This window comes from Odocoileus virginianus, chromosome 20, assembly GCF_023699985.2.
Source record: "Odocoileus virginianus isolate 20LAN1187 ecotype Illinois chromosome 20, Ovbor_1.2, whole genome shotgun sequence".
In the NCBI taxonomy this organism is placed as follows: Eukaryota; Metazoa; Chordata; class Mammalia; order Artiodactyla; family Cervidae; genus Odocoileus; species Odocoileus virginianus.
Window position 1 is genome coordinate 460929 of NC_069693.1, and position 27986 is coordinate 488914.

Below are 27986 nucleotides of genomic sequence, written 5' to 3' on the forward strand. Positions count from 1 at the left end.
CGAGCTTTCGATGACGCAATATTTCCACGCCGGGTTCGCGGCTCTTTACCGGTACTAGCTGTTTTTCCGCCTAGCTCCGTTTGACAGATGAGGGCTTTGTTTTTCTTCCTTTCGCGGGAAGGTGTAAAATGGTGAGAAGCTATCGAAGAGGACTTATTTCACCCTATTTTCAGCCCACCTGACTCGTTGGGCCATGACTTTTAAACATTCGCCAGGGGCGCTGCAACAAACGCTTAGCTTCTCAGAAACTCAAGGGTACCTGGTTCTCTGCAGGCTGGACAGGGATGTTCGCGGACGTGAAGGCCATTTGATTTGAAAGATAAGGAGAAGCTAAGAAGCGCGACCGTCTCAAAGAAACCCAACAGGGAGGGATCCCAAACCAAACCTAGCAACAATTGAAGGAGAACCGAGTAGTATTCTAGGAATGCGGACTGGAGAGGGTGTTGTAGGGTTTAGAGAACCGTTCAGGAGGGCACAGGTCTGAGAGTGAGTGAAACGGCGGGATTATACAGCTCTTGTAATGAGTGGTGTGGAGGGAAATGGGGAACACTTTTGATCGGGGCAAAGCCAGCGGAGAAGCGTGGTTCCCCCTTCCACAGTGGGACTAGGCAAAGATGGGGTAAGATTTTACTTGCACAAAGGTAAGAAATACTTGAATCAAAAGCTCTGAGGGAAGTTATTCTGTTGAGTATTGTGACGCAACTGATGAAGCACCGCTCCCTAAGTCAGGAAGGTCAGAAAAGGAAATGGCAACCCCCTCCAGGATTCTTGCCTGTGAAATCCCATTGACAGAGGCACCTGGAGGGCTACAGTCCATGGGGTCGCGAAAGAGTCGGACACGACGTAGCGATAAACAACAACCCTGTAATCATACAACTTGGTTCAGAGAACTTTCGAGCTAAAGGGGTTACTCATTTATTTATTGACCCAGCAGATGTTTATAAAATGCATACTCTGTGGCAAACAGGGATCTGGGGTGCTGGAAATATAAAAGGTATAAATTCAGGAAAAATAGCATGGTTCTTTCGAGCTGTACATTCTGTTACTGACCAGGGTCCTTGGACTCTAAAAAATACAAATTGGTAAGAGGCCAGATAAATTCAGGCAAGGCTTTATTGGGCCTGGTGCTGTAGCAGGAGGACATGAAAACAAGTAACAGGTACCCTTTCTTGCTAGGGGACAGGTGGTGAGCTGGTGCATTAAATGGCGTGAGGGTAGGGCAGGTCCAGAGGAGGGGGGTGGCTTGGGTGATCTGCCCATTCCTTTTAGGGCTGTTTGCAGGGAGCACACATAGGATCCTGCTTTTGCTCGCAGTACCTCAGAAGTAGCGGTTGGGTTTGGGTCTTTGTGTATCTTGTTCATAATATGCCCCTATTGCCTATGCCAGGCAGTTATTTTTAGTCCCTTATAGTTCCTCTATATTCTGGATGGGCCCTTTGTCCAGGTGCAGGCACTGCAGCAAAGTGTCCTGGGTCCCAGCCTGTCTCAGTACTGGTGTGCAGAATGTAAAAGGAAAGTTGTTTGTTTGTCTTCCTCATTATAGTGAGAGTTTTGATTCCCATCTGCAACGTGATCAGCAGTGCCCGGAGGGCAGAGCAGTGAACCAAAGACATTAGCCTTAAGATTTAATGGAATTTGTTTCTCTAGCTTTTGGACTTGCTTGGGACCAGTCACTCGTTTTTCCTTATGATTTATCTGTCTTATGATGGAAGTATGTATTGTACCTCTGTCCCACCATTGTATTTTTGAAGAACATAACTTACCTGGTTTCACGGGTCCAAAGATGGAGAGGAATTTTTCCTCAGGGTGAATAGTACATCACGTCTTACCTATATTTGGCTCAGATGAGACTTTGGATATAGACTTTTTTTAAGGTATTTGTTTTTGGCTGTGTTGGGTCTTCCTGGCTGGGCAGGGGCTTTATCTAGTTGCAGTATGTGGGCTCAGTAGTTGTGGCACACAGGCTTAGTTGCCATAGGCATGTGGAATCTTCCTGGACCAAGGGTCAAACCCATTTCCCTTGCATTGGCAGGTGGATTCTTAACCACTGAACCACAAGGGAAGTCCTGGATTAGAGTTAATCCAGGGGGCTATTGGGATGCTATTGGGATGAAATGTATGTATTTTGCATGCAAGAGGGGCATGAATGGAGGGGACAGGGCCAGTGGTGGAATTTTAAGGACTAAATGTTTGTGTCCCCTCAGATTCACATGCTGAAGCCCTGAAACCCACTGTGGCTCTATTTGGAGATGGGACTCCTAAGGTAAGTAATTCAGGTTAAATGAAGTTGTAAGGGTGGGGCTCTGCTCCAGTTGTATCTGCTGGAACCTTGACCTTGGACTTCTAGTCTCTGGAACTATGAGAAAATTAACTTCTGTTTAAGCCACCTACGCTGGTATTTCGGTATGGCAGCCAGAGCAGTGTAATACAGGAATGTTTATGTATGACCTAAGATCTTCATATATTCCACATTAAAACCCTTAAGAAAACAATTGAGATGTTCACTCCAAGTGAGTCTTAAGTTTTCACATCATGTGTTAGTTTTAAAAAAACATTTACAATGCCATTAAGATATCTCATCTACTTACATGCCTCTACCGCTAGCTTCTCCCTAAGGGACCTGACATAATGCCCTTCCTCAAACCCAGTTTTCCAGCAGTAGACTTGGCCTGAGCCTTACGCCAGTCACTACTGACATTACTTCTGGCTACAGCTCAATGATTATAGAGATTCGGAAAACATTTGCCAGATTGGTTAAAGGCCTGTAGTATTCTAGTCTAGGACCAGATTCAGCCCACTCTTGCAGGGCTTCTCAACTCATTCCCAATCTGATTCAGTCTCTCCAGCTCTGAGGAGAATGAGGTAACAGGCCAAAGTTGATTCTATGAAATCTACTTCTTTCTTCCTCGTGTGACTCCCAAACATGTTGGACTCAAGAGTGCCTGAGTTAGGAGGAAATGGAACCATCCACCTTTTTTCCTGACATCTGTTTCCATCCCATCAGTGAGGCAAAAGATAGGGTTAGGAAACTATGTCCAGAAGGAAGAATGCAGCTGAGTTAACCAGTGTAGACTTTCATATTCCCAGGATTCTGAGAATAATCTGGATAATCAGAGAAGGGGAGAGCTAGGAGAGAAGCAATCTTAATTTGTGTTCAGATTGCCCGTCTTTTCATGTTTTAAGGAAAAAAAAAAAAAAACAAACCAAGGTCTGTGTTGCAGTGTATTTTATTATCTAATTTATAGGTTTAAATTACTAATTGTCTTTGGGCTTTCAGTTCACCTTGAAAACCTTCCTTTCACTACCTTTTCAAGTCTAGAAAATCTTAAAAATCACATTTAAGGTGACCTTTGTTGTATAATGCTTGGTCTTATTTATCAGTTGAAGTTAAGCTCATCCAAGGACATTAAATTGCATTTATGACCTTAATATTCATTTTTCTTATTAGAGAATTCAATTGTCTGAAATAATATTTAAATAAGTTTAGAGTCAAAGAAATGTAGCAGCTAATTATCATATACTGGGTGGGTGTTGAAGATAATTTTTTTTTTTTTTCAGTTGGGAGAAATGAATGAATATAAGAAATGAATATGTATAACAAAAACTACTGTAATGATGTAAAGTAATTAGCCTCCAACTAATAAAAATAAATGGAAAAAAAAAAAGAAATGAATATAACCTGTGATGTGAGGTAGATTATCTCCTTAAAATTTTGGAAACATAAGCATAGTAACCAGGCTTCTTGGTTTCTCAGACAGGAAAGAATCTGCCAGCAATACAGGAGACCCTAATTCGATCCCTGGGTCAAACCCCTGGCAAATGGAATGGCAACCTACTCCAGTATTCTTGCCTGGAGAATTCCATGGGCAGAGGAGCCTGACAGGTACAGTCCATGGGGTCACAAAGAGTCAGACATGACTGAGTGACTAACATTTTCACTTTTAAGCATAGTAACTAAGAATATGGTTCCAGGTTTCCTGTCCAAAAATGTACATCAGGTATATTATGTAATGCATTAAAGTGGGAAATGGTACATAAAGCTCTCAAATACCCCTCATTTTCACAGGCTTTGCCTCACAAGAACTAATTAAGATATTCGTCAAGTAGTATGATCACAGTGTTTTGTGTATGATTTCACCAGCTGATGGATGAGGCAGAATGTACCACTGAAAACCTTGCCACATTCACTGCCTTCAGTTTCTCTCTAGTATGTAATGATACCTATTGAGGGCAAGGGTTTTACCACTCTCATATTTTTTACCCACTATAAGCTCACCTATGACTAATGGTAATCACTGATGATAGGGTCTTTCTTCCAAAACACAGCTTTTCTAACTTCTGCATTCATAAGCTTCCTGTTTACATATAACCATGCAATCAGCTATACATTATGGCCCAAGGCTTTTCCAAATAGAATGCACCACTTTTTTCCTATGTATTTTTCATGACATAAAATAAGATGTAATTGACCACTCAAGGCATAACCACATTCATGGCATCCATAAACCTTTCTCTCCTGCACAAGCTCTCTGGTATTTCCTGAGGATGCACATCTGGCAGCTGACTGTTCCATCAGGACTACATCCCTACCTGCTAGGAGTCCACTGATGTGTAATGATGTCTGAAGGGTCACAGAAGGCATCTGCACAGTCACTATATTAACAGGGTTTTTCCCCTGCAAGAGTTCTCTAGTATCTAAGAAGCTGTGACCCTTTGTGAAAGGGTATTCCACCTTCACGGAATCTACTTGTTTCTCTCTTGTGTATGTCCTCTTGTGTTTAACCAGACATGACATGTGGGAGAAAGCTCTCCCACACTTGTTGCATCCATAGGGCCTCTCTCCCATGTGAGTTCTCCAGTGGACAATGAGCATTGTCTTTGTGGTGAAGGCTTTCCTCCAGTCACTGCACACATAAGGTTTCTCTCTTGTGTGAATTCTCTGAGGTTTAATGAGTCCTGATTTCTGCAAACAAGATTTCCCATGGTCAGTACATACAAAGGAAGTCTTTCCTGTATGGAATCACTGATGTGCTATGAGGCATGTCTTCTGGCTGAAGGCCTTACCACATTCAGTGCATCCTTAGGGTTTCTCCCCAGTGTGAGTTAGTTGATGTATGAGGAGATTGCCTTTCTGTATGAAACCTTTCCCACACTCACTGCATATATAAGATTTTGCTCCTGTATGGATTTTCTGATGCAGAATGAGCTGTGGTTTTCTGGAGGAAGCTTTCCCACACTCACTGCGTACATGGGGTTTTTCTCCTCTTTTGTGTTGTTGGTGTATAGTGAGCTCTGCCTTTCCAAAGACAGCTTTGCCACATTCAGTACATTGGTAGGCCTTCTCTCCTGTATGAGTTCTCTGGTGCTCAGTTAGCTTGAACTTTCGGTAGAATGCTTTCCCACATATACTGTATATATGGGGTTTATTTCCTGTATGTGTCTTCTGATGTTTAGTAAGCTGAAATTTACTGAGGAAGGCTCTTCCACACTCACAACACTCATGGGGTTTCTTTCCTTTGTAAGTTCGCGGATGTTCAGTGAACTTGAACTTCTTAAAGAATGTTTTCCCACACAGACTACATCCATGGGGTTTCTTTCCTGTGTGAATTCTTTTATGTTCACTGAGCTGAGACTTCTTGAGGAAGACTTTCCCATATTCAGCACATTCATGGGCATTCCCTGTTTTGTGTATTTCCTAATGTTCAATTTCAGTATGAGTTTGTTCATGGTGAGCATGGAGCAAGGATCTCCCATCCCCATTAAATTCAGCAGGTTCCTTTTTGTTGCAGCTTCTATTCTGGTTAGTTATGTCTAAATATGATTTCAGAGTTTTCCTGTGTAAATCAAATACATCATGGTTTGGCCTTAAAGGAAAACAACTTCTGCTCTGATGAATAATATTCCCAAATACATTCTCTTCATAACACTTCAGCATATTTTGGTTTTGCCATTGCAACTGCACATGATCATCCACTTCCTTAATGTCTAGGAAAGAGAATGATGAACACTTTATGAGCATCAGATGGAATAAAACTATTTCAAAAATACCTTGGGGTGAGCTGGCTGTTTAATGAAAAACCTAAGATATGAAATATAAAAGAAATTCCAAGTGTAAAAGTACCTTATCTTTAAGAAACTTTTCAAAATTATAGTTAAATATATTTAAGATAAATTTTACTGTTTTAATGGTTTTGGGGGGGGCTGGGCCATGCAGGATCTTAGTTCCCTGACTAGGGATTGAACCCATGCTCCCTGCAGTGGGAGCAGAGTCCTACCACTGGACCACTAGGGAAGTCCCTTAACCATTTTTAATTGTACTGTTCTGTGGCATTAAGCATAATCACAATGTTGTACAACCATCAGCAGTTTTCATCGCTAGTTTTTTGGTTTTTTTTCATTTTCCCCAACTGAAAAACTCTGCATCCATTAAGCACTAATTCCTATCTCTTGGAAATGGTTAAAAACATGATAATATAAAACACCAAACGACCCAAAAGATGTCAGGCATCAGTGTAAAATAGAGTAAATTCACCATGAATAAATATAGATTTGTCTGCTTTATAAATAAGGCCCTGGAGACAGTTAAATACCATCACTGTTAGCATCACCTCACAGAGGCTGGTGGGACACCCAATTTCAAAATGGTGAAAGGCATTCATTCAACACATCCTTATTAAATGGCTACTCCATAAACCAGACATGGTGCTCATGTTGTAGAAACACAAAAAAATTCTTTACTTAAACTGAAGCCATATTCTGCGTGTAGAAAGGGAAACAATAAACAAGATAAGGAATAAAGTACGCAGTTCAAATGTGACAGTGGTTTGAAGAAGCAAAGGAAGTAATAAGACGTAGAAGAAATGATTTATTTGGAGGGATAAGACTCATGAGATTTAATGATTTTGTTTAGGCTCCCTAGCCTAATGAACTGAGAATGAGAAATTTTAGACAGATCTTCTCTAATGAAACAAAGAACAGGAACAGCAAAGGTGTTAAACACAGGACCACAGAGGGTAAAGAGGGGCTTTCCAGGTGGTGCTTGTGGTAAAGAACCTGCCTGCCAATGCAGGAGATGTAGGAGATGCACATTCGATCCCTGGGTCAGGAAGATGCCCTGGAGAAGGAAATGGCACCCCACTCCAGTATTCTTGCCTGGAGAATCTCATGGACAGAAGGGGCTGGCAAGCTACAGTCCATAGGGTTGCAAAGAGCTGGAAATGACTGAAGTGACACATGCACACACACAGAAGGTAAGGAAGAGTCAAGGGAATGTCAGGATTTAAGATGTACAGAAGTACAGCAGAATCTCAACTTCAAAGGATGTTAGGGATTTTCTTGGAGGGAAGATGGTTCTAGTGTCTCACACAAAAAGTGTGCATTTATTGGGAGTTGCCATGGAGACAGTTAAAATATATGGTAGCAGCAGGTGTATTAGACATTGTTACGGGACATGTCAACTGGGAGTCTCCACAGAGAACAAGGGCTTAACACATTTAAATAAAGTAAGGTTTTATAGTCTATGAGAGCAGAGGATGACAACAGAACCTTTGAAGCAGCTCAGAGTGGGAAAAAAGAGAAACAAACATAAAAACATGTTAAGAGACCATGTCACCATGAGAAGAAAGGCTTCCGAGGTGTGGCTGGCTGTCATAAGGGGAAATACTTTCCAGTGGGGCAGGAACGTGTATGAGTCAGAAGATAATGATGAATTCAAAGTTTCCTCTTAGAAGCAAGACACAGAAGGAGGAGTTTCATAGCAAGAGACATGAAAGGAACATAAACTCACACTCTGACAAATGATGAAGTATGGGAAGATTTGAAAATCCAAGCAAGACTGTGGGGGGGGGGGTGACGGGGGGGAATGTTGACATCTAAGGAGAAATAAACAGGGATTCTTTCCAAGAAGAGATAAAGGGGTATATTTTCCTTTAAATTCCCACACAGAAAAAGAGCTCTCATATGGAGAGAGGGATACATGGAGGCTGTTTCTGTGTCCTCCCCACTGGGATGCCTTCTCTAAAGAACTGGAAGGTGATTTCCACAGCCTTGCCTGTCTTGCTTCTTCTCTCTCACCTACCTGGATGGGGGTGACTGGGAACTTCATTGTCTAAGGTCCATGGTGGTTCTTCTCATTCCAACTTGGAGAGTACATCAGGTTTGCTAACTTGATAGCCTGTTCATGGGAAATGGCAGAAGACTCAGGCTCATCAGATGTCACCATGGATCTGTGATGCTGAGAACAGTACACTTTTTAGGGACTACACAATTTGTATGTTTGTAAATTAAAGGCTTTTCTCTAAAATGAGAAGAGAGTATACCTTCTCATCTGGGACAAGAGAAGAGACCAAAAATCTACCACTTCAGAGCACAACAGACACAACAAAGCTTTTAGAAGCCAAAGAAAGAAAAGGCACTGTCCAAGGGACCCAGGGCAGCCGTCCTCACCCACGGACACCAGGTTGCCATAGTTCTCCAGCGTCACGTCCCGGTACAGGGCCTTCTGAGCAGGGGCCAGGAGCTGCCACTCTTCCCACGTGAAGGCCACGGCCACATCCTCCAGCGTCGGTGATCCCTGTAACAACACAGTTCTCTGTAATACGAGTGTTCCTCTTACTACTAAAATAGAGGGTGTGAAATAATGGAGGTCTCTGTCCCTGGTTGTTGGCTCAGAGATCCTAAAACCCTTGTAGTCTCCTAAGTGGTAAAAGCACTAGGAACATCTTTTGTTCTAATATTTGTTCTTCAACTTCAGCCCTAATCTGACACTGACAACTCAGTTAGCATCAGGCTCCACAGACTAAAGGGCTCAGTCTCACAAGACTGCCTTCAGTTCAGACACCAGTCCAAAGTCCCAGGTTCCCTGCATCTGTGTCCAGCTTGGCTGCAACTCAGGGGCTCCCATAATTTCCCTGCTAAGTTTTGATAAATTGCTAGAACAACTGACAGAACTGAGGACAATGTTATACTTACCTTTATAGTTTATTATCAAGGATATAGGGCTTCCCGTGTGTGGCTCAGCTGGTAAAGAATCCACCTGCAATGTGGAAGACCTGGGTTCCATCCCTGGGTTGGTAAGATCCCCTGGAAAAGGGAAAGGCTACCCACTCCAGTATTCTGGCCTGGAGAATTCCATGAACTGTATAGTTCATGGGGTTGCAAAGAGTCGGACATGACTGAGCGACTTTCACTTTCATCAAGGATATAAATGAACACCCACGTGAAAACGTACAGACAGCCGAGTGTCAAAGGGCCCTGAGTGCAAGGACCTCTTTCCCCATCGAGCTGGGATGAGCCCCGCTCCCAGCACGGGGATCGGCCCACCTCCTTGGGAGCTTTCTGAACCCTGCTGGGATTTTTACGGTGGTTCCATTACACAGGAATGATTGATTAAACCCCTGCCTACTAGTGACAGAGTTCAATCTCCAGTTCCTTTCCTGTCTACTGAGATCAGAGGGTAGAGCCGAACATTCCAGTCAAGGCTTGGTCTTTCTGGAATCAGCTCCCATCTTAAAGTTGTCTAGGGACCTGTCCTGAATCACCTCATTAGCATACATTCACAGATGGTTCAGAGGGGCTTGTTATGAATTAAAAAAAGGACACTCGTCTATTTCTCAGGAAATTCCAGATGTTTTAGAAACTCTCCCAAGAACCAGAGACAAAGACCAAGTATGTACAAAGACCAAATTTGTGACAATAAGTCCTTTTTGTAATTAAAGGCAATACATGGGCTTCCCTCATGGCTCAACAGGTAAAGAATCCACCTGCAATGCAGGATACACAGGTTGTTGACTGCAAGTTCATGTGCCAGATACAGAGTGAGGCCAAACCAACATGTTGGAATTTGGAGCAGAGAGAGGTTTACTGCAGGGCCAAGGAAGGAGAATGGTGGCTTGTGCTAAAAAAAAAAAAAAAAAACCTGAACTCCCTGATGGTTTTGAGGGGAGAGTTTTTCTTTCTTTCTTTTTTTTTAATATTTGTTTAATTTGGGTGCATCAGGTCTTAGTTGAGGCACATGGGATCTTCATTGCAGCATGGGAGCTTAGTCACCACATTTAGTTGAAGCATGCAGCCTCTTAGTTCCCTGACCAGGGATTGAACCTGCATCTGCCACGTTGGAAGGGAGACTCTTAACCACTGGCCCACCAGCGACGTCCCTGTTTGTTTTTAATCAATTAAGTAATTTTGGGCTGCACTGGGCCCTTATTGCTATGTGCTGGCTTTCTCTAGTTGCAGAGTGAGGGCAGCTCGTCACTGCAGTGCACTGGCTTCTCTCGTTGCGGAGCACTGGCTCTAGGCGCAAGGGCTTCAGTAGTTGAAGCTTGCCAGCTCAGTAGTCACAGCACGCAGGTATGTGGAGATCCTCCCAGACCAAGGATTGAACCTGTGTTCAGGCAGGAGGATTCTTATCCACTAGACCACTAGGGAACTCTGGGGAAGAGTTTTTAAAAGCAAAATTCGGGATGGGGGTCGGGGCGGGGAGCTACAGGATATGTGACTTTCTTCTGTTTGGTTGATGGTGAGGTAATGGATAGTGTTCCAGGAATGTTGTGCTCAGCCAAAAGCTGAAAGGTATATTGTTATGTATATCCTTGGAGGAAGAACCAGGACCCCGCTTTATTGCTGCAATATTATTTCTTGACTGCTTTTCTGTTGTTACTGAGTTCCCTTACTTCCTTAATTAGAAAAACTATTTGAATCTGCCCTTTTGAACTCAGGGAAAGTCAAGGAGCCCAAAGCATTTTTCCTATGAACAGGAAGCCCCACAGGGTTCTGCTAGGTCTCAAAATACACAAAACCATTCTTTCTGGGACAACATCATTAAGGCCTTAGCACTTCTGCTTTCATCTAAGATTATTGGGGGACAATTCTGGGGCATCTTCATGCTGTTTTGTCATTTTTTACCTCCAGCCCCTTCTCTGTTCACCCCTCACCCTATCTCTGCATCTTAGTCCAAGCTTCTTCCAGCTGTAGCAGCAGTGGGCTGTGGTTGCAGGAGAAGGGGGGAGCAGCAGATTGGTCACATCCCGGGTCCTGGGAGCGAGTGAGCCATAGTAAAGCGAAAGTGTGTTTATTCAGAGGAATACACATGCCCTAGGCGAGAGAGAGCAGCCTGGGGGTAGAGGGTTGTTAGTTTTTATGGGCTGAATAATTTCATAAGCTAACAAGTGGGAGGATTATTTAAACTATTTGTGGAGAAAAGCAATTTTCAGGAATTGGGCCACCGCCCACTTTTTGGTCTTTTATGGTCAACCTTGAAACTGTCCTGGCACTGGTGGGTGTGTTATTTAGCATGTTAATGTACTACAATGAGTGTATAATGAGGCTCAAGGTCTATGGGAAGTCACATAGGCTAGTCGAAGCCTTGTAGGTTCTAACCAGTTTATGTCATATCTTCAGTGGCTGTGTCATTCTTGTAATGGCTGTGTTGTAGGAAGGGGGACCCCTTCCAGGGCCCAAAACTGGGCTCTTGTCTAACACTCAGAAATGAATTGTCCGAGGAGACACATGTGCTGACAAAGCAAGAGATTTTATTGGAAAGGGCACGCGGGTGGAGAGCAGGAGGGTCAGGGAACCCAGGAGAACTGCCCTGCCGCATGGCTCGAAGTCTTGGTTTTATGGTGATGGAATTAGTTTCCGGGTGGTCTTTGGCCAATCATTCTAATTCAGAGTCTTTCCTGGTGGCGCATGCATCGCTCAGCCAAGATAGATGCTATCGAGAGGGATTCTGGGAAGTGGACGGACACGCAGTGTCTCCTCTCGACCTTTCCCAAACTCTTCCGGTTGGTGGTGGCTTATTAGTTCTGTATTCCTTATCAGGATCTCCTGTCATAAAACAACTCATGCAAATTGTTACTATGGTGCCTGGTCAGGGTGGGTGGTTTCAATCAGCATGCTTCCCCTAACAGCTGTGCCTTGCCCCCTTCCATCCTGTCACACTTGGGCAGAGACAAATCAAGTGTTCCTTACAAATTTTTAGGACACTGTAAGTCAGTCAGCTGTCACTTTACAGATATGTCCCCCAAAGCTATTAAAAGTATCCTATCCAGCAGGAATTGCTATAATTTTTAAGATTAAGAAGTAAAATCTGAGAATTGGCTGTTCAAAAATGGGCCTGCTTTCAGTTAAAAATGTAGTTTAGTGTCTTTTCATGTTAATTGGCTATTCAGAATCATGTCTTCTGTGGATATTTACCTATTTTTACTCTGTTGTCATTTTCCTATTGCTCTGTTGACTGAAAGACACACAAAATAACAGTTGTGAGCTTTAAGTTTTATTCAGGTTCTTGCTAAGGACCACAGCCACCCAATTAGTGTAAGCATATGGGTTAGGGAGATTCCTCAAAGAAAGAGAACCAGGTGTGGCTTTCTTGACATGAGAGAACCCATTTTAGCCTAAGCTGTTTTGTCATCTAAGCCTGGCCATAATTCTTGCCCTTAAACAGTCTCCGTAATCAATGACCTTAAGGGAACAAAGGGGCTTCCCAGGTAACTCAATGGTAAAGAATCCACCTGCAATGCAGGAGCCACAGGAGATGTGGGTTCGATCCCTGAGTCAGGAAGATCACCTGGAGAAGGGAATGGCAGCCCACTCCAGTATTCTTGCCTGGAGAACTCGATGTAGCCTGGTGGGCTACGGACCATGGAGTCGAAAAGAACTGGACGCCACTAAGCAGCTAAACTTTCACTTTCACCAGGTGAAGGACCAAATTGATGATCTTGACCCTCTGCTTCAATCTACTAAAGCTGGACACACAGCTTTTGCCCAGTTTTGTACTGAATTCTCTGTTCAAGCCCCTTCATGAACGTGCATGTGCCCTTAGCTTAAAACTTCACTTCTGCGGTTCCCAGGAGCCACTGCTTTGGGAAAGATCCCTGGTGTTCTTACTTGCTGCAAGTAATAAACCCTTCCTTCTTCCATTCTTTGGCTTGGTTGTGCCTATTGGCTTGACACCCACCAAGAGGTGAACCCAGTTTTGGGATAACATTAGCTCTGAGGAAATTGCTCTGAAAAGGTAAGGGGGAAGCCCATTTATATATGCTTTCTGAATAGGAAATACATGCAGTTAGGCATACATCTTGGTAAAAGATTTACTGCTAATCATAAAGGAAAAAAAAAATGTCTCAAGTTAATCTTTTTAAGGCTTATCTCTGTATGCGAAGATGCTAGAATCCAGTGTCACTAAAAAATTCTTCCTGAGATATACATCTAACGATCTGTAAGGCTGTCTATTCACTTGCATTCTAAGCACAGAATGCCTGTTGTTTTCTGTTTAAATTCCTCTCAGTGCACTGTCAGTAACTGCAGTGGGTTACAACTTAAGTGTGTTAGTCGCTCAGTTGTGCCCGACTCTTTGCGACCCTCTGGCCTGTAGCCTACAAGGCTCCTCTGTCCATGGGATTCTCCAGGCAAGAATACTGGAATGGGTTGCCATTTCCTTCTCCAGGGGATCTTCCCAACCCAGGGATCGAACTATAGTCTCCTGCATTGCAGGCAGATGCTTTACCCTCTGAGCCACCAGGGAAGCCCCCTGTCAAAACTGGACAGTGAGCAACCCTCTTTGTCTTAATATCCTAATTTTTCTGTACCCACAGATTCATAAGAGTTTTTTATATACTCTAAGTTTTCATCTTTTTCAGTTAAGTATTGAGACATAGTTTCCCAGTCTGTGTATTGTTCTTTAAGGTTTGTTTTTTTTTTTGTGTGTGTGTGTTTTATTTTAATGTAAAATGTGCTTGAAAAGGAAACCAGAGTCAAGCTCCTTGAAACTTAAGAGTTTAATTCCCATTTAAGAAAAAAAATTGAGATTTTGCATTACATTCTAGAAAGGGATTAATAAAAACATCTCTAAAGTTTGGTTTATGCTCTTTCAAAAGGAAGTGCATCTTGTGCTGTATGGGGGAAATAGGAAATATTTTATTTGTCCTTAGGAACAAACCACACATCCAATCAGGCAACACCAGGACTCAAGCTAATATTTAATTTTATCTTCTGACACCAGGGACTTTATCTCAAACTGTTCAGAATTCAAAGAGGGTATATAAAACCTATGAATAGTCATCATCTTCAAACCCTAAATATCTGGCTGGTTTAGAAGAATATTATAAAGATGATGATTTCTACTGTATTTCATCCAATCTAAGATACCTTTGGTTGTATGATACACTAATATTTTATGTACCCAGTTCTCCATTTAAATATGTCAAGCAATCAACTGTGTGCTGCATTTTAACTTAAGCGTTATTAATACACAGGACAATTTTTCCATCTTTGGATCAATGAAAACAAAAGTTTTACTCAAGAAAGACTCAGAAATTTCCAAGCCCACTTACTAATAAAGCATACAGTGGGGCATGGTAGAGGTGGCAAGATATTGAGTCATAAGATCTTTTTACTAAAATAATGAACCATGTAGTTCAGTTATAATTCATGTAGCATTATGAAGATACAAAGACTCAGTGCAGATGTTCTGTGGTAAAATTTTATGACATTTAAGCACATGAACTAGGGAGTCACAATCATTAATGCTCACACACACAATTCCCAAATACAAAAATCATGTTATTATTAAAATAGGTACACAACACTTATTTTCACATGGTTCTGATATAATTTTTGCTTTGTTTTCTAACTACTGTATTTATTTACATATTTAATAATTTCTATAATGCTGTGTATTATGTCAAAATTACAGGAAATTAATTCCCTCATAAATGATACCATGAAAGCATGACTTGCCCCCTAAATGTCAATTCTCTGTAGCTGAATTTCATACTGACAACATCCCCACTATTAATACATATACAGACGTTCCTATTTGTTCCCTCTAGCCTACATTCAATTGACATTTATCGGGAAAGGTATTTCCTCCTGTCTAGCATTCTATGCAATACCATTGTCTGATAAAAGTAACATAGTATGAATCTGAAAAGCACCCAAATCTGCTTCAGTTTTAAGGTTTCACTCCTACGGACTGAAATTACTCTGGAGTGTAATGAGCTATTTCCTTTCAATGACAACTTTTGGATATTGACTTTCTTCATGACTTCTCTCGAGTTTTCTGATGTAAAATGAGGCTAAATTTGTGGGAGAAAGTTTTCCAGCACTCACTGCATCTGTAAGGTTTCTCACCTGTGTGAGTTCTTTGATGTATAATAAGATGTGACTTCTGGGCAAAAGATTTCTGACACTCATGGCATTCGTGGGGTTTTTCTCCCGTATGTGTTTTCTGATGTAAAACAAGGCTAAACTTCATAGGGAAAGTTTTCCCACATTCACTGCATCCATAGGGTTTCTCTCTTGTATGGATTCTCTGATGAATGACGAAGCTAAACTTGTGAGAGAAAGTTTTCCCACATTCATGGCATTGATAAGGCTTTTCTCCAGAGTGAATTATCTGGTGAATAAGGAGATACGACTTCTGGCTGAAGGCTTTGTGGCATTCACTGCACTCGTAGGGTTTCTCTCCTGTGTGAGACCTCTGATGAATAGTGAGATGTGACTTCTGGGTGAAAGCTTTCTGACACAGGTAGCATTCGTAGGGTTTCTCACCTGTATGAGTTCTTTGGTGCAGGATGAGACTAAATTTGATGGAGAATGTTTTTCACATTCATTGCATCCATAGGGCTTCTCTCCTGTACAAGTTCTCCAGTGAGTGTTGAGGAGTGACTTTACACTAAAGCCTTTTCCACATTCACTGCAATTATAAGTTTTCTCTCCTGTGTGAGTTCTCTGATGTCTGATGAGCTCAGATCTCTGGATGAAGGTTTTCCCACATTAACTGCATCCATAAGGTTTTTCCCCTGTATGTGTTTTTTGATGTAAAATGAGGCTAAACTTAAGGGGAAATGTCTTTCCGCATTCATGGCAACCACAGGGTTTCTCTCCCGTGTGAGATCTCTGATGAATAATGAGCTGTGACTTATTGATGAAGCTTTTCTGACATTCATCACATCTGTAGGACTTCTCTCCTGTATGTGTTCTTCGATGTAATGTGACTTGTGACTTATCACTGAAGCCTTTCTGACATACGCGGCACTCAAACCATTTCTCTCCTGTGTGAGTTCTCTGGTGCTTATTAAGGCGTGACTTATCAGTGAAAGCTTTCCTGCATTTGTTGCACTCATAGGGCTTCTCTCTTGTGTGGGTTCTCTGGTGTGAAATGAGATGGGACTTCCAGCTGAAAGCTTTCTGACACCTACTGCACCCACAGGGTTTCTCTCCAGTGTATGTTCTCTGATGCTTAATGAGGTCTGACTTCTGGGGAAAGGCTTTCACACAGTCAGTGCAGCTGTAGTGTTTCTCTGCCATTTGAGTTTTCCAGTGTTTAATAAGCTGTGACTTATGGCTGAAAGCTTTCCTGTGTTCACTATATTCGTCATATTTTTGTCTATTAAGAATTTTCTCATGCTTAGTATAAAGAAATAACTTGTCATATTGATTAAATCCAACTTCATTTCTTGCATAGCTTTTATTCTGAGTAATACACTCTAGATTAGGTTTCAAGTATTTCCCAAGTATGTCAGGGTATGAGATACTTGTGCTAAAGAAACTTCAAGGTTTAAGCTCAGAGAAGATACTTTTCCAAATGCATTATCTCTGTGGTGACTCTCTGTAGTTTCCAGGTTGCCATGGTTTACTTCATGCCAGTCTCTGTAATTATCAACTTGCCAGGTGTCTTCTAGAAACAGACCAATGAATCCACAATAACCATGTAACAGAAGGAAGAGGATCTCAGCAAAGGCCAAAGAGAAAAAAGGAAGGGAGACTGTGAGTATATATCTAAAGTCTGTGACATTTATAAGTAAAAGGAGATTTAAAGATGAAAAGAAAAAAAGGAATAAACTACAAATATCTTCCCAGGTGGTGATAGTGGTACAGAACTCGCCTGCCAGTGCAGGAGATGCAGGTTCGATCTCTGGATCCGGGAGATCCCCTGGAGAAGGGCAAGGCAACCAACTTCAGTATTCTTGCCTGGAGAATCCCATGGTTCATAGGGTCACAAAGAGTTGGACACGACTGAAGCAACTTAGCATGCATGCACAAGAGGCATGAGAGATACACAGAATGAGAAGAATGGAGAATTTATGCATGCTTGAATATCTAAGAAAAGAGAGCTATTAATATAAACATGGATTAAGGAGATGGAGACAAGGAGAAGGCAAGTACACTGAGGATAACAGAGAGAAAGATTAATTAGGAAAGCAAATTCCAAGATGGACTAGAGAGGGATCTGATCAGAATATCTAAAATAAAGAAATGTGTGTTGGCTTTTTTTTAAACCAGGCAAAAGAGACCTAATACAGGTTTCCCAGGTGGGTCAGTGGTGAAGAATCCTAATATGAGAGAGATTAAAATGTGAAATCACAGCACTTTCACTGCCAAGGGCCCGGGTTGGATCCCTGGTGGTCAGGGAACTAACATTCTGCAAGCCATGCTGCATGGCCAAAAAAAGAAAAAAGGAGTCAATGTTCATGTTACATGGGAACTCAGGTCAGCTGTTCTGAGTCATATTGAGAGCTTAAAAATTTCAAGAAGATTTCTCCAGATATTTTTGAGGTGCTTCCCTCTTTCTGGCCAACAAAGATTGATACTTCCATTTATCCCATGGGGCTGGTTTTTCACTCACCAGGATGAGTCTGACTCTGGATTTTTTCCTGTTATCCATGGTGCTTCTTGTTGCAACTGGTAGAATGCATGTGCTTTGGTAACATGATACCCTACTCAAGGGGAATTACAGAGGACCCACAGACCCAAATACAAGTCCTCTGTAGGACAGGGTTATATTTAAGGGGTTGAACAAATTCCAACTTGGCCAAGTAAAGGACTTTTGCTTTGGAAGTGGGAAAGAAAACTAAGAGGCCAGAAGGTACTAAAATCTATGATGTATGAAACTCAAGTCTAGAAAAGTAAGACAGTTGTAAGACTTCCCCTTTCATCCCTGAGAAAGAAAAGGCAATCCACTGCCTACAGTACCCAGAATGCTCTTCTTACCCACTGATTCTAAGTTGATATAATTTTCCAGCATCACATCTTGATACAAGTTCTTCTGAAGGGGGTCCAGTAGCTGCCACTCCTCCCAGGTGAAAACCACAGCCACATCCTTGAATGACACCAAGCCCTGTAATAGAACATTCCTATTCATTCTAAAAGAATTATCTTTGAATTACTACTATGAAGATAAATAGGAATGTCTCATAAGTTTTCCTGTAAGTTTTCCCATGATGAGCTATTTGACTGCTTTCTGTGTAACAAGTTTTGCATTTTATTTTGTAGGAAAAGCCAATTTTTTTAAATTTAAAATAGCCTATCTTTTGTGCTTCTATTCAATCATTCTGAGACTCACATGTTCATCCATTCACAAAAGAGGAAGAGAACATCCTTAAATCTTTAATCTGGAAACCACCTACAGCCTATGTGTATGCACCTATGACAGACAATGTATTAAGCATTCCTTTGTAAGGAAGACTCTCCTTTACTCTGAAGGAACACACTAGCTTACAGAGAGAATATAACATATTGCTCTCTTGAGTCCTGTGAGGTCTTCTAGAGAATCACTGAGTTTGAGTCATGGACCCTCAACTCAAATTCATACAAATACACATTTACATATGTGAATACTGATACAGGAAGTCAGAAGAATATACATAAAAGTTTTTGGATTATTTATCTTGCAGGTGAAGAAAAAGGACTGATGGGGAACATATGCGTTTAACTCTACAAACTTTTGGACTATATGAAACTTAGAGAATATCTTAAGCTTCACTAATATTATCAATGTGACTTATGTTAGAGGTCTTGGGCCACATTGTAGCAACTTGACTTCTGAAGTTGTCTACGGGCTGGACACCAATGTCAGCCATTGACGTAGTCAGCCTTGCCTATGTGACCCACAGCAAATAAAAAGCCTTGACACTAATTAGCAATATTGGAGATGTGTTGTTGGGCTTCCCAGGTGGTGCTAGTGGTAAAGAACCAAAGAACCCGCCTGCCAATGAAGGAGATGTAAGAGATGCGGGTTCGATCCCCAGGTCAGGAAGATCCCCTGGAGGAGGGCATAGCCCACTCCAGTATTCTTGCCTGGAGAATCCCATGGACAGAGGATTCTGGCGGGCTACAGCCCATGGGATCGCAAGGAGTTGGACACAACTGAAGCAACTGGGCACACACACGAGATGTGTTCTTACAAATCACTGTTGGGAAAAGGAAACAGAATCCATGTGACTTCCTTGAGACGACAGGAAGCTTCTGCCGGGTGTCTCCTAGACCTGGCCTTACGCACCTTTCTCTGTTGCCGATTTTAATCTGTATCCTTTTGTTGTAATAAATCATAACCATGAGAATAAATGCATTGCTGAGTACTGTTGAGCTCTTATAGCAAATCACTGAACCTGAGGATGGTCTTTGAAACCCGAAAAGATACATGCCATCACCATAGGGCCCATAGGGCCCATATGGCCCACTGAATTGTTCATTATATCTAAAATTACACACACACACACACACACACACATATATATCTTCCTGCATTTTTTAAGCATAAAGTAGTACATTGTACATATCTGTAAGCTAGTATATTTGCATCACCATTTGTAATATTTAAGAAATTCTCACTCTTTATAGAACAAATGTATTATGTATCCAAAAAGCACTCCAAGATACTTAATTTTTTTTTCAAAATTTGTAATGTGTTGCTCCTACAGAAGCTCTCTGGAAACATCCATAACTCATGGGACACATGTAAACACTCGAAGATCCATCCTAGAATTCAGTGTCCCACAAAAACAGTGTGTGGACAGAATATTTATACCCACTGAATCCATGAGGATTATAAATGTGTACCACTAGATTTTGGGGTAACAAGGCAACAATAGATAATTGGAAAAACAGGGGATTCCACAGACAAGTTTGTACTCTTTTTTTTTTTTTTTGGTGTACTGTGATGAATGGTGGGATGTTAGTTCACCAACCAGGGGTCAAACCCATGCCCCCTGCAGTGGAAGCACAGTCTTAGCCACTGGACTGCCAGGACTGGAGCACAGAACTCCCATGTGCTCGATTTTACTAAACATTTAGAGCCTCACATGGAGAAGAAAATGGCAACCCACTCCAGTATTCTTGCCTGGAGAATCCCGTGGAGCCTGGTGGGCTGCTGCCCATGGGGTCACACAAGGTCAGACACGACTGAAGTGACTTAGCATGCATGCATGCATTGGAGAAGGAAATGGCAACCCACTCCAGTATTCTGGCCTGGAGAATCCCAGGGACAGAGGAGCCTGGTGGGCTGCCGTCTACGGGGTCGCACAGAGTCGGACACGACTGAAGCAACTTAGCAGCAGCAGCAGAGCCTTACAGGCTATAATCTATGTTCTAACTTCAAACAATTTGTATAAACATATGATTTATAAATTCTTGTTGTAACCTTACTATGAAGTTGATCTTTTGTCTCAGTACTTTTTCTGAAATCAGACATTCATCTTTTCATGCTGTGTGTGGTATACAGTAGCCTTCATAAATACTGAATAAACATTTTCTCTTAATATATGTATTATTTAACCTCCTAAAATCCGCTAGAAAGCCAAAAAGAAAATAAATCTGCAGAAAACTACTCACTTGGGACTTGAGCATTTTCTGGAGCCCTAGGTTCAGCTAGCAACTCTAACATCTGCTCTGTTGTTGATTCTGCCCGCCTCCCTGCAGCTCCAATACAAAGTCTCTGGTGAAGGATGTCAGGTTGTTCCTGGCACCTTCAGTTCCTTCCCTCACTGGAACTATTTCATCCCAGGAAATTCCTGGGGGATCACAGAAATTCACTCCTGTGACAAACTATAACTGGGAGCATAATATTTTTCTGAGTTGTATGAGTTTTTATTTGAATGTGGTGGTAGGTTAATGTGATAGTTTAAGGAGAAAAAAAGTACCATATACTACCTGATGGTCTGTTTTACAAGAAAGAAACACAAGCAACAAAGCTATCTTCATTAAATTATGTAATTGTGCTAAAACTTCATTCAAAACTAAATCTACATTTAGAGAAGTGATTATAAAGAAATTTTTTTAAAACTAAATTTTTAAAAATCCAGAGAAACATATATATATATGTGTGTGTGTGTGTGTGTGTGTGTGTATGTGTGTGTGCTAAGTTGCTTCAGTCATGTCCAACTCTCTGTGACCCTATGGACTATAGTCTGTCATGCTCCTCTGTCCATGGAATTCTCTAGGCAAGAATACTGGAGTGGGTTGCCATGCCCTCCTCCAGGGGATCTTCCTGGCCCAGGGATCAAACCCAAGTCTCTTATGTCTCCTGCATTGGAAGGTGAGTTCTTTATCACTAGAGCCATCTGGGAAGCGTGTGTGTGTGTAAGCGTGTATGTGTAAGTGTGTGTGTGTAAGTGTGTGTGTGTGTACTGGAATAGTGCTTGCTAACCTCTCTTGGGTACTTACGATGTGCTAGGTATTCTAAGTATTTGAATAGTTAGTACTGGTAGTTTTTTAACCAAATGGGAAAAGTATCATAGGTTGAGAAATGCCCAAGTTCGCATAGTAAGTGGCAGAATATGGATAAAAACCTAGGTCTGCCCAAATCTGAAGTCCGTATTCTTTCCTCTGAGTTAAACTTATCTGCAGGTGTTCTACCTGCTCACCTGGAAAACCTAAAAGGATCAGTTTAAACACATTAGTAATAAAAGGAGTTCAGTAAGGCTATGGAAGAGAAAAAAAGTTAATTACTTTTATACCTATAAAATAAAAATAACTAAAGTTTCAAAAGAAAGAGAAGCTATTTGCAATGGCAGAAAACATAGATAAGATCTAGGCATAAACTTAACAAGCAGTGTCCAGACCTATGTGAATATTTCAAAGTCATGTCTATCCAAATTACTGCAAAGAATATAACTTCAGTCAACACTGCAAGGAGATTCACATTGTAGAATGCTATGCAGCTATCAATAAGACTTTATACCAAAAGTCAGTAATCTAGAACAATTTTACCATATAAGGTTAATTTTCTTTTTTTGAAGGTTTTGAAGTTTCTTTAGAAAGGCAAATTATAAGCTATTTATGCACTGTTATCACATTTTTGTCCTAAAGAAATTGGAAAAGGAAACATATCAAAATTTTAACAATGTGTATTTCTGGTTACCAAGATTTTGGATGTAGCAAAGTCCTCTCAAGCATCAGAAGGATGAAAAAAGGGAGGATCCGAGAGAAATATGCAGTGAGTTTGAAAATTAGAGGGACAGATACCACATCCTTCAGAATAAGCATTTTACCTTAGATTTTATGTAAATCTTGGTCATTACCAAGCACTGTGAAGACAGCAAGAGGAGAAGGTGATTTACAGGACAGAGGCAAGCAGGTTTTTATGAAGGCAGTAATGTAGTTTATGAGAAGTCAATGGGCTTTAAAACACCAAAGTCCTCTAAAATGCAGAGACCTCTCAAGTTCCAGCTCCCATAAATTTCTTAGGTATCAATGCCTAACAACATCATCCCCAAAATATGGACCACATGGCTATTTCATAGTTCATGACTGATAATAGATTATCATTCGTTTATCCAGACTCAAACACCTATATCCCCATGACTCTCAGTGACCACTGGGGACACAAAGACAGGAAACAGAGCTGCCCCAAGCACGAACCTCCTTCCAAGGCCACCAAGAGGAAGCGCCGACCACTGAGCCCCCGCTACGCACATCCCACATATCCACCAAGCCAGGACACCAAAAACACTCAACTGCCAACTAAGGACGTCGGAATCACAGACCTGCCATTGTGGACACATCCATTAGTGAACCTCCCAAAAGATGTCTCAATCACTGACTTATGCCCAAAGACTCCCCAGTCCCTGACCTTCCTCCAGGAAAGCTCCAATCGCTGACATCCCTCTAAGGCTGTCCTAAGAACCGATCTTCCTCCAGAAGACGTTTTCAGGCTCTGACACACTCTCAAAGAAACCTCAATTCCTGACTTCCTTCAACACCTCCTCCCCAATCAATAACATTCCCCCAAGGATGCCCCAAATCACTGACCTATCCCCTAAGTGCATCCCAATCAGTGACTACCCCCTACACCATGCCAAACACTGGTTTGCCTCCAAGACGGCACAGTCACTGACCTCTCCCATAAATGCTAACCCCAAGCCACCCCAAATCTGTCTCCACGCCACTCCAATACCCTGACCCTTCCCCAGGGCTGCCCCATTCCTGACCATTCTGATCCCTCATTAATGGAATGCATCCCCTGCCCAACAAGGGCTTGCTCCTCCTAAAGACTCCCCATAGGCCGCCCTTACCTCTAAGTTCATATCTCCACGAACCTCAAACTGATTCTGCTCCCAGAATGCGAAACTGAGACCCCTTAATAGATTCTTCACGCACCGCTGGGTGGGTAGAAATAGGCACTTTCTTCAGAGTCACAAGCCCGGCTGTTCCACCTCGCAGGTCAAGTTTATCCTCTGTAGCACCCGAGTCTGCAGGGTGACAACCGTCACCCCGGGCAGTCCTTCCACCAACGAAAATTCGGTTTAGCTTTCGCGTCCTTTAGACAAAGACACTATAACAAGAGTATGGCAGCACCCTGATAGCTGCTGTATATGGGACCCGCCATCTTGGAAGGCCATCCGTACAATCAGTTTTCCTGCCCTACAAAATTTGTCTGCGTTACGCCAATCGCTAGGGGATTGCAAAGGGGAATGCGCATGCTCTAGTCCATCTCAGCGGGATACCGGTGTCCTCCTAGTAAGGCACACTAAACCCAAACATGTACGCCTTCGCTTTGCCGCTGGTACGTGCGAGCTACAAAACGTCACAGTGGGCGCAGCCATATTTAAAAAGGTGCGCATGTTCGTACCGCCAAAGGAGTCCTGCTTTAGGGACCGGGTGCAGGTGGAGCGATTTCAGGGAACGGTCCCGAGTTTGGAGAAGCCGAGGTGGTAGAGGAACGCAGCATGCCTCTGCGGACACACAGGAAACACATTTAGTTGAAGGAAAAGGTCTTCAGTCAAAGTCGGGGGTGTAAGTTTGATGACATCCCTAGGGTGAAAGGTGAGAGGGTTGCTGGGAGGGTTGAGCTAATAGGGAGGGGTTTTGTTCTGACTCAGATGGAAGGTAGTGGAATGGGAAGGAATAGAAGATCAGAAACTGTGGGTAAAGAATCCGTCTGCAATGCAGGAGACCGAGTTCGATCTCCGGTTCGACCCCTGGAAAAGAGAATGGCTACCCACTCCAGTATTCTTGCCCGGAGAATCTCATGGATAGAGGAGCAAGAGTGGGACACCACTGAGTGACTAACGCTTACACTTTTTTTCAGACCAGAAATTGTTGGTAGCAATATCTCTGCAGGCTTTATCTCAGTTGAAATGTTTTCACATAATTTATCTAGTGAAGAATTTTTTAGAATTGGAGTTGTTGAGTCAGAGAGAATGAAAGCTTTGAATTGGATTGATTATTCCAGGTTGTTGTCCAAAACTGTTCTATTAGTTGAGTCCCCTTACTAATCTGTCCTCCCCTAAGAACTCCAGCTGAAAAGTAAGAGCTAATTTTTATTAAGTGTATGCACACTTTTTGACTGGGGGAGTATTTCAAACATAGTAATTTTCTTATTTAACTTAATATTATGAAAGCTGTCAATGGTGGACAGAAATATTATCCTCATTTTAGATATGGGGAAAAAAAAGGTCTAATTCTATCAGAGTGCCTGTTTTCTAAATATCTCATCCATCTTTTAGTTTTTGCCTGTTCTAAAGAGTGAAAAAATATTATTTTAATTTTGCTTATTTATTTTACTTGATAACATTTAATAAGTCTTTTGTTGTTTTCTTCAAGTGGTGGAGGTTTGGGGAACCTTGGTCCCCAACCTGGGATTTAACCCCGGCCCCCTTCAGTGGACCACTGGACTACAAGGGAATTGTTTTATTTCTTATTTTATAAATTATTTATTTTCTTACGCCATTATTGCTTTTTTGTTTTAGGTTGATTAGCTTTTTATTGATCATATTGTGGATATTTATAACTATCAATTCAGCCTCCATTCTCCCCATCTTTTAGTTCAATTCACTTCAGTCGCCTAGTCAAGTCTGACTCTTTGCAACCCCATGGGCTGCAAAGTTGGTCCATGTCCAGCTCCCACAGCCTACCCAAACTCATGTCCATCGCGTCGGTGATGCCATCCAACCATCTCATCCTCTGTTGTCCCCTTCTCCTCCTGCCCTCAATCTTTCCTAGCACCAGGGTCTTTTCCAGTGAGTTAGTTCTTCGCATCAGTTGGCTAGGGTATTGGAGTTTCAGCTTCAGCATCAGTCCTTCCAATGAATATCCAGGACTGATTTCCTTTAGGATTGACTGGTTGAATCTCCTTGTTGTCCAAAGAACTCTCAAGAGTCTTCTCCAAGACCACAGTTCAAAAACATCAGTTCTTTGGTGCTCAGCTTTCTTTGTCCAACTCTCACGTCCATACATGACTAATGGAAAAACCATACCTTTGATTAGATGGACCTTTGTTGGTAAAGTAATGTCTTTGCCTTTTAATATGCTGTCTAGGTTGGTCATAGCTTTTCTTCCAAGGAGTAAGCGTCTTTTAATTTCATGGCTGCAGTCACCATCTGCAGTGATTTTGAAGCCCCCCAATATAGAGTCTGTCAACTGTTTCCATTGTTTCCCCATCTATATGCCATGAAGTGATGGTACTGGATGCCATGCTCCCCATCTCTAAGCAACCACTAATATACTTTCTGTCTCTAGATTTACCTACTCTGGACATAAATTTGATCATATAATATATAGTCTTTGTAACTGGCTTCCTTCACTTAGCATAAACTTTCAAGGTACATCCATGTTGTAGCATGTTTCTGTACTTATTCCTTTTTATACCTGAATAACACAGTCTAGGAGGTTGCCAAGACTCAGACACTACTGAGCATATGCAAACACAATATTCTGTTATATGGATATAGCACATTTTTATTTTTTCAGTTGATTGATATTTGAGTTGTTTCCACTTTTGGCTGTTACAAATAATACTGCTGTAAACATTTATGTACAAGTTTTTGTCTGGACATCTGCCTTCATTTCTCTTGGATATAAACCTTGGAGTGAAATTGTTGGGTCATATGGTAAATTTGTTTACTGTTTGGGGAACTGTGAGACTGTTTCCAAAGTAGCTGTGCAAAAGGAATACTGACTAAAGGAAAACTGTTTTTTCTACCCTAGAATACTTCAGATACCAAATATTTGGTGGAGTCCGGCCTCCCAAGTCCATTTTTCAAATGAGGTTCTATTTGTTAATTTTCACATGATGATTTTTTTTAAAAAAGTGAAAGTCGCATAGTTGTGTCTGACTCTTTGTGACCCCATGGACTGTAGCCTGCCTGGCTCCTCTCTCCATGGAATTTTCCAGGCAAGAATTCTGGAATGGGTTGCCATTTTCTTCTCCAGGGGATCTTCCCGACCCAGGGATGGAACCCCGGTCTCCTGCATTGCAGGCAGATTCTTTACCAACTGAGCCATAATGGAGCTTTAATTTCAGGGTATTGTCTCTCTTCTATTTGTAGGAGGCTTCAAAACACCTCTCATACAAACACAAACAGCTGTCTTCACACAAGCATTTCCTTTCCCTCATTCTTCCAATAGAGTTATATTATGGGTTGGCCAAAAAGTTCTTAATTATGATTGGATCAGATTTGGTGTTTACATTATGTTGTGTGCGCGCACATGCCCTCAGTCACTTCAGTCGTGTCCAGCTCTTTGTGATACTGTGGACTGTAGCCCACCAAGCTCCTCTGTCCTGGGATTCTCCAGGCCAGAATACTGGAACGGGTTGCCATGCCCTTCTACAGGGGATATACCCAATCCAGGGATCGAACTCGCGTCTCCTGTGTCTCTGGCATTGAGGCCGTAGTTTTAATTTTTTTAGAAAAAAATCAACATATAAAATTGATTTTATTTTTTCTATACTTTGATTAAAACAGCATTCAGTAACACACTATAACACTAAGCATTTCAAATAAAATTGGTGATCAAGAAGGGCATAACCTCCTTCTGCATGACAACTGTGGATTTTAACTGGAAAAATCCTGTAATCTATAAGTAAGAATATCCAAAACATATTTAAACCACTTGAGCACTTGATTTTTCCATGTCCTTTGCATCTAGATTGAACAGACCACAGGAAATTTCAAAGACTGATTGCTGAATCTCCTTATCTTCAGAATCTCCTCCTTCCAAAACCCAGTACAGTGGCTCCATTATGGCCTGTAGATTCTGAACCATTTCCACCAGAGAACATTTAGTATAACCTTCTCAATTAATCAACCATAAACTATTATTGTTGGAAAGGACATGCTTTCTTCATCTTTTCAAAAGTAGGGAACACCCTTTCACACACAGATGAGCCAGGGAATGCTCAAGGACAAATTTCAGTCAACACTTGGAGGAACCCCATAGTTCAGACGTGAACTTAGCTGAAAACATCCAAACGTATTATGGAAGCAACATACTCATAACCGAGAGCCCGGAGGGGCGCAGGGCACCACCGCGTCCATCCCGTCCACGGGCGGACGTGGACGCGGCTCGAGAGGCAGGAATCCCGGCCGAGACGCGGAGGGTACGCGGTGGCAGGGTGGACGCGGGGCTCACCTCTCCTCCGCGGCGCGGGAGCGCGAGCCCCCGGCGGGCGGCGCGCGCGGGCCGCTACCCCGTGGTTTTAATTTCAACTCACTGAGCCACCTGGGAACTACAAGTAGTATTTATATATGACTATATAATACTATATACTACTATACTGTATACTACTGCAGTTCAACCACTAGTATACTATGATTACTTTTCCTTTCTTTTACGACTTTTTATTCTGCTCGGAGTTATCTTATTTATTCCTTACAAAACTTCTGGACTCTCGTTTTCAGAAAGCCCGGCCCTTGATACTGGCTCAAGCTTAGTCGGGTATCAGGGGCAAAAAGCGTCCCCGGGCGTTGGATTTCCTCTTCCCGTTG

The 27986-nt window shown here is 42.1% G+C and overlaps 1 long non-coding RNA gene and 2 pseudogenes across 2 annotated transcripts; 1 reads left to right on the forward strand and 2 right to left on the reverse strand.

Annotated features, from left to right (window-relative positions):
* Window positions 1-20: 20 nt before the first annotated feature.
* LOC110148513 (uncharacterized) lies at window positions 21-19344 on the forward strand. Of its 2 annotated transcripts, XR_011482326.1 has the most exons (5): window positions 21-641; window positions 2205-2263; window positions 3755-3883; window positions 16672-16767; window positions 18675-19344. It is a non-coding gene; the product is annotated as an uncharacterized lncRNA (long non-coding RNA). The 2 variants fall into 2 exon arrangements; XR_011482327.1 differs by lacking the exon at window positions 16672-16767.
* LOC110148508 (zinc finger protein 649-like) lies at window positions 3882-23378 on the reverse strand (annotated as a pseudogene).
* On the reverse strand, window positions 14466-23465 carry LOC110148510 (zinc finger protein 84-like; annotated as a pseudogene).
* Between the last annotated feature and the right edge of the window lie 4521 nt (window positions 23466-27986).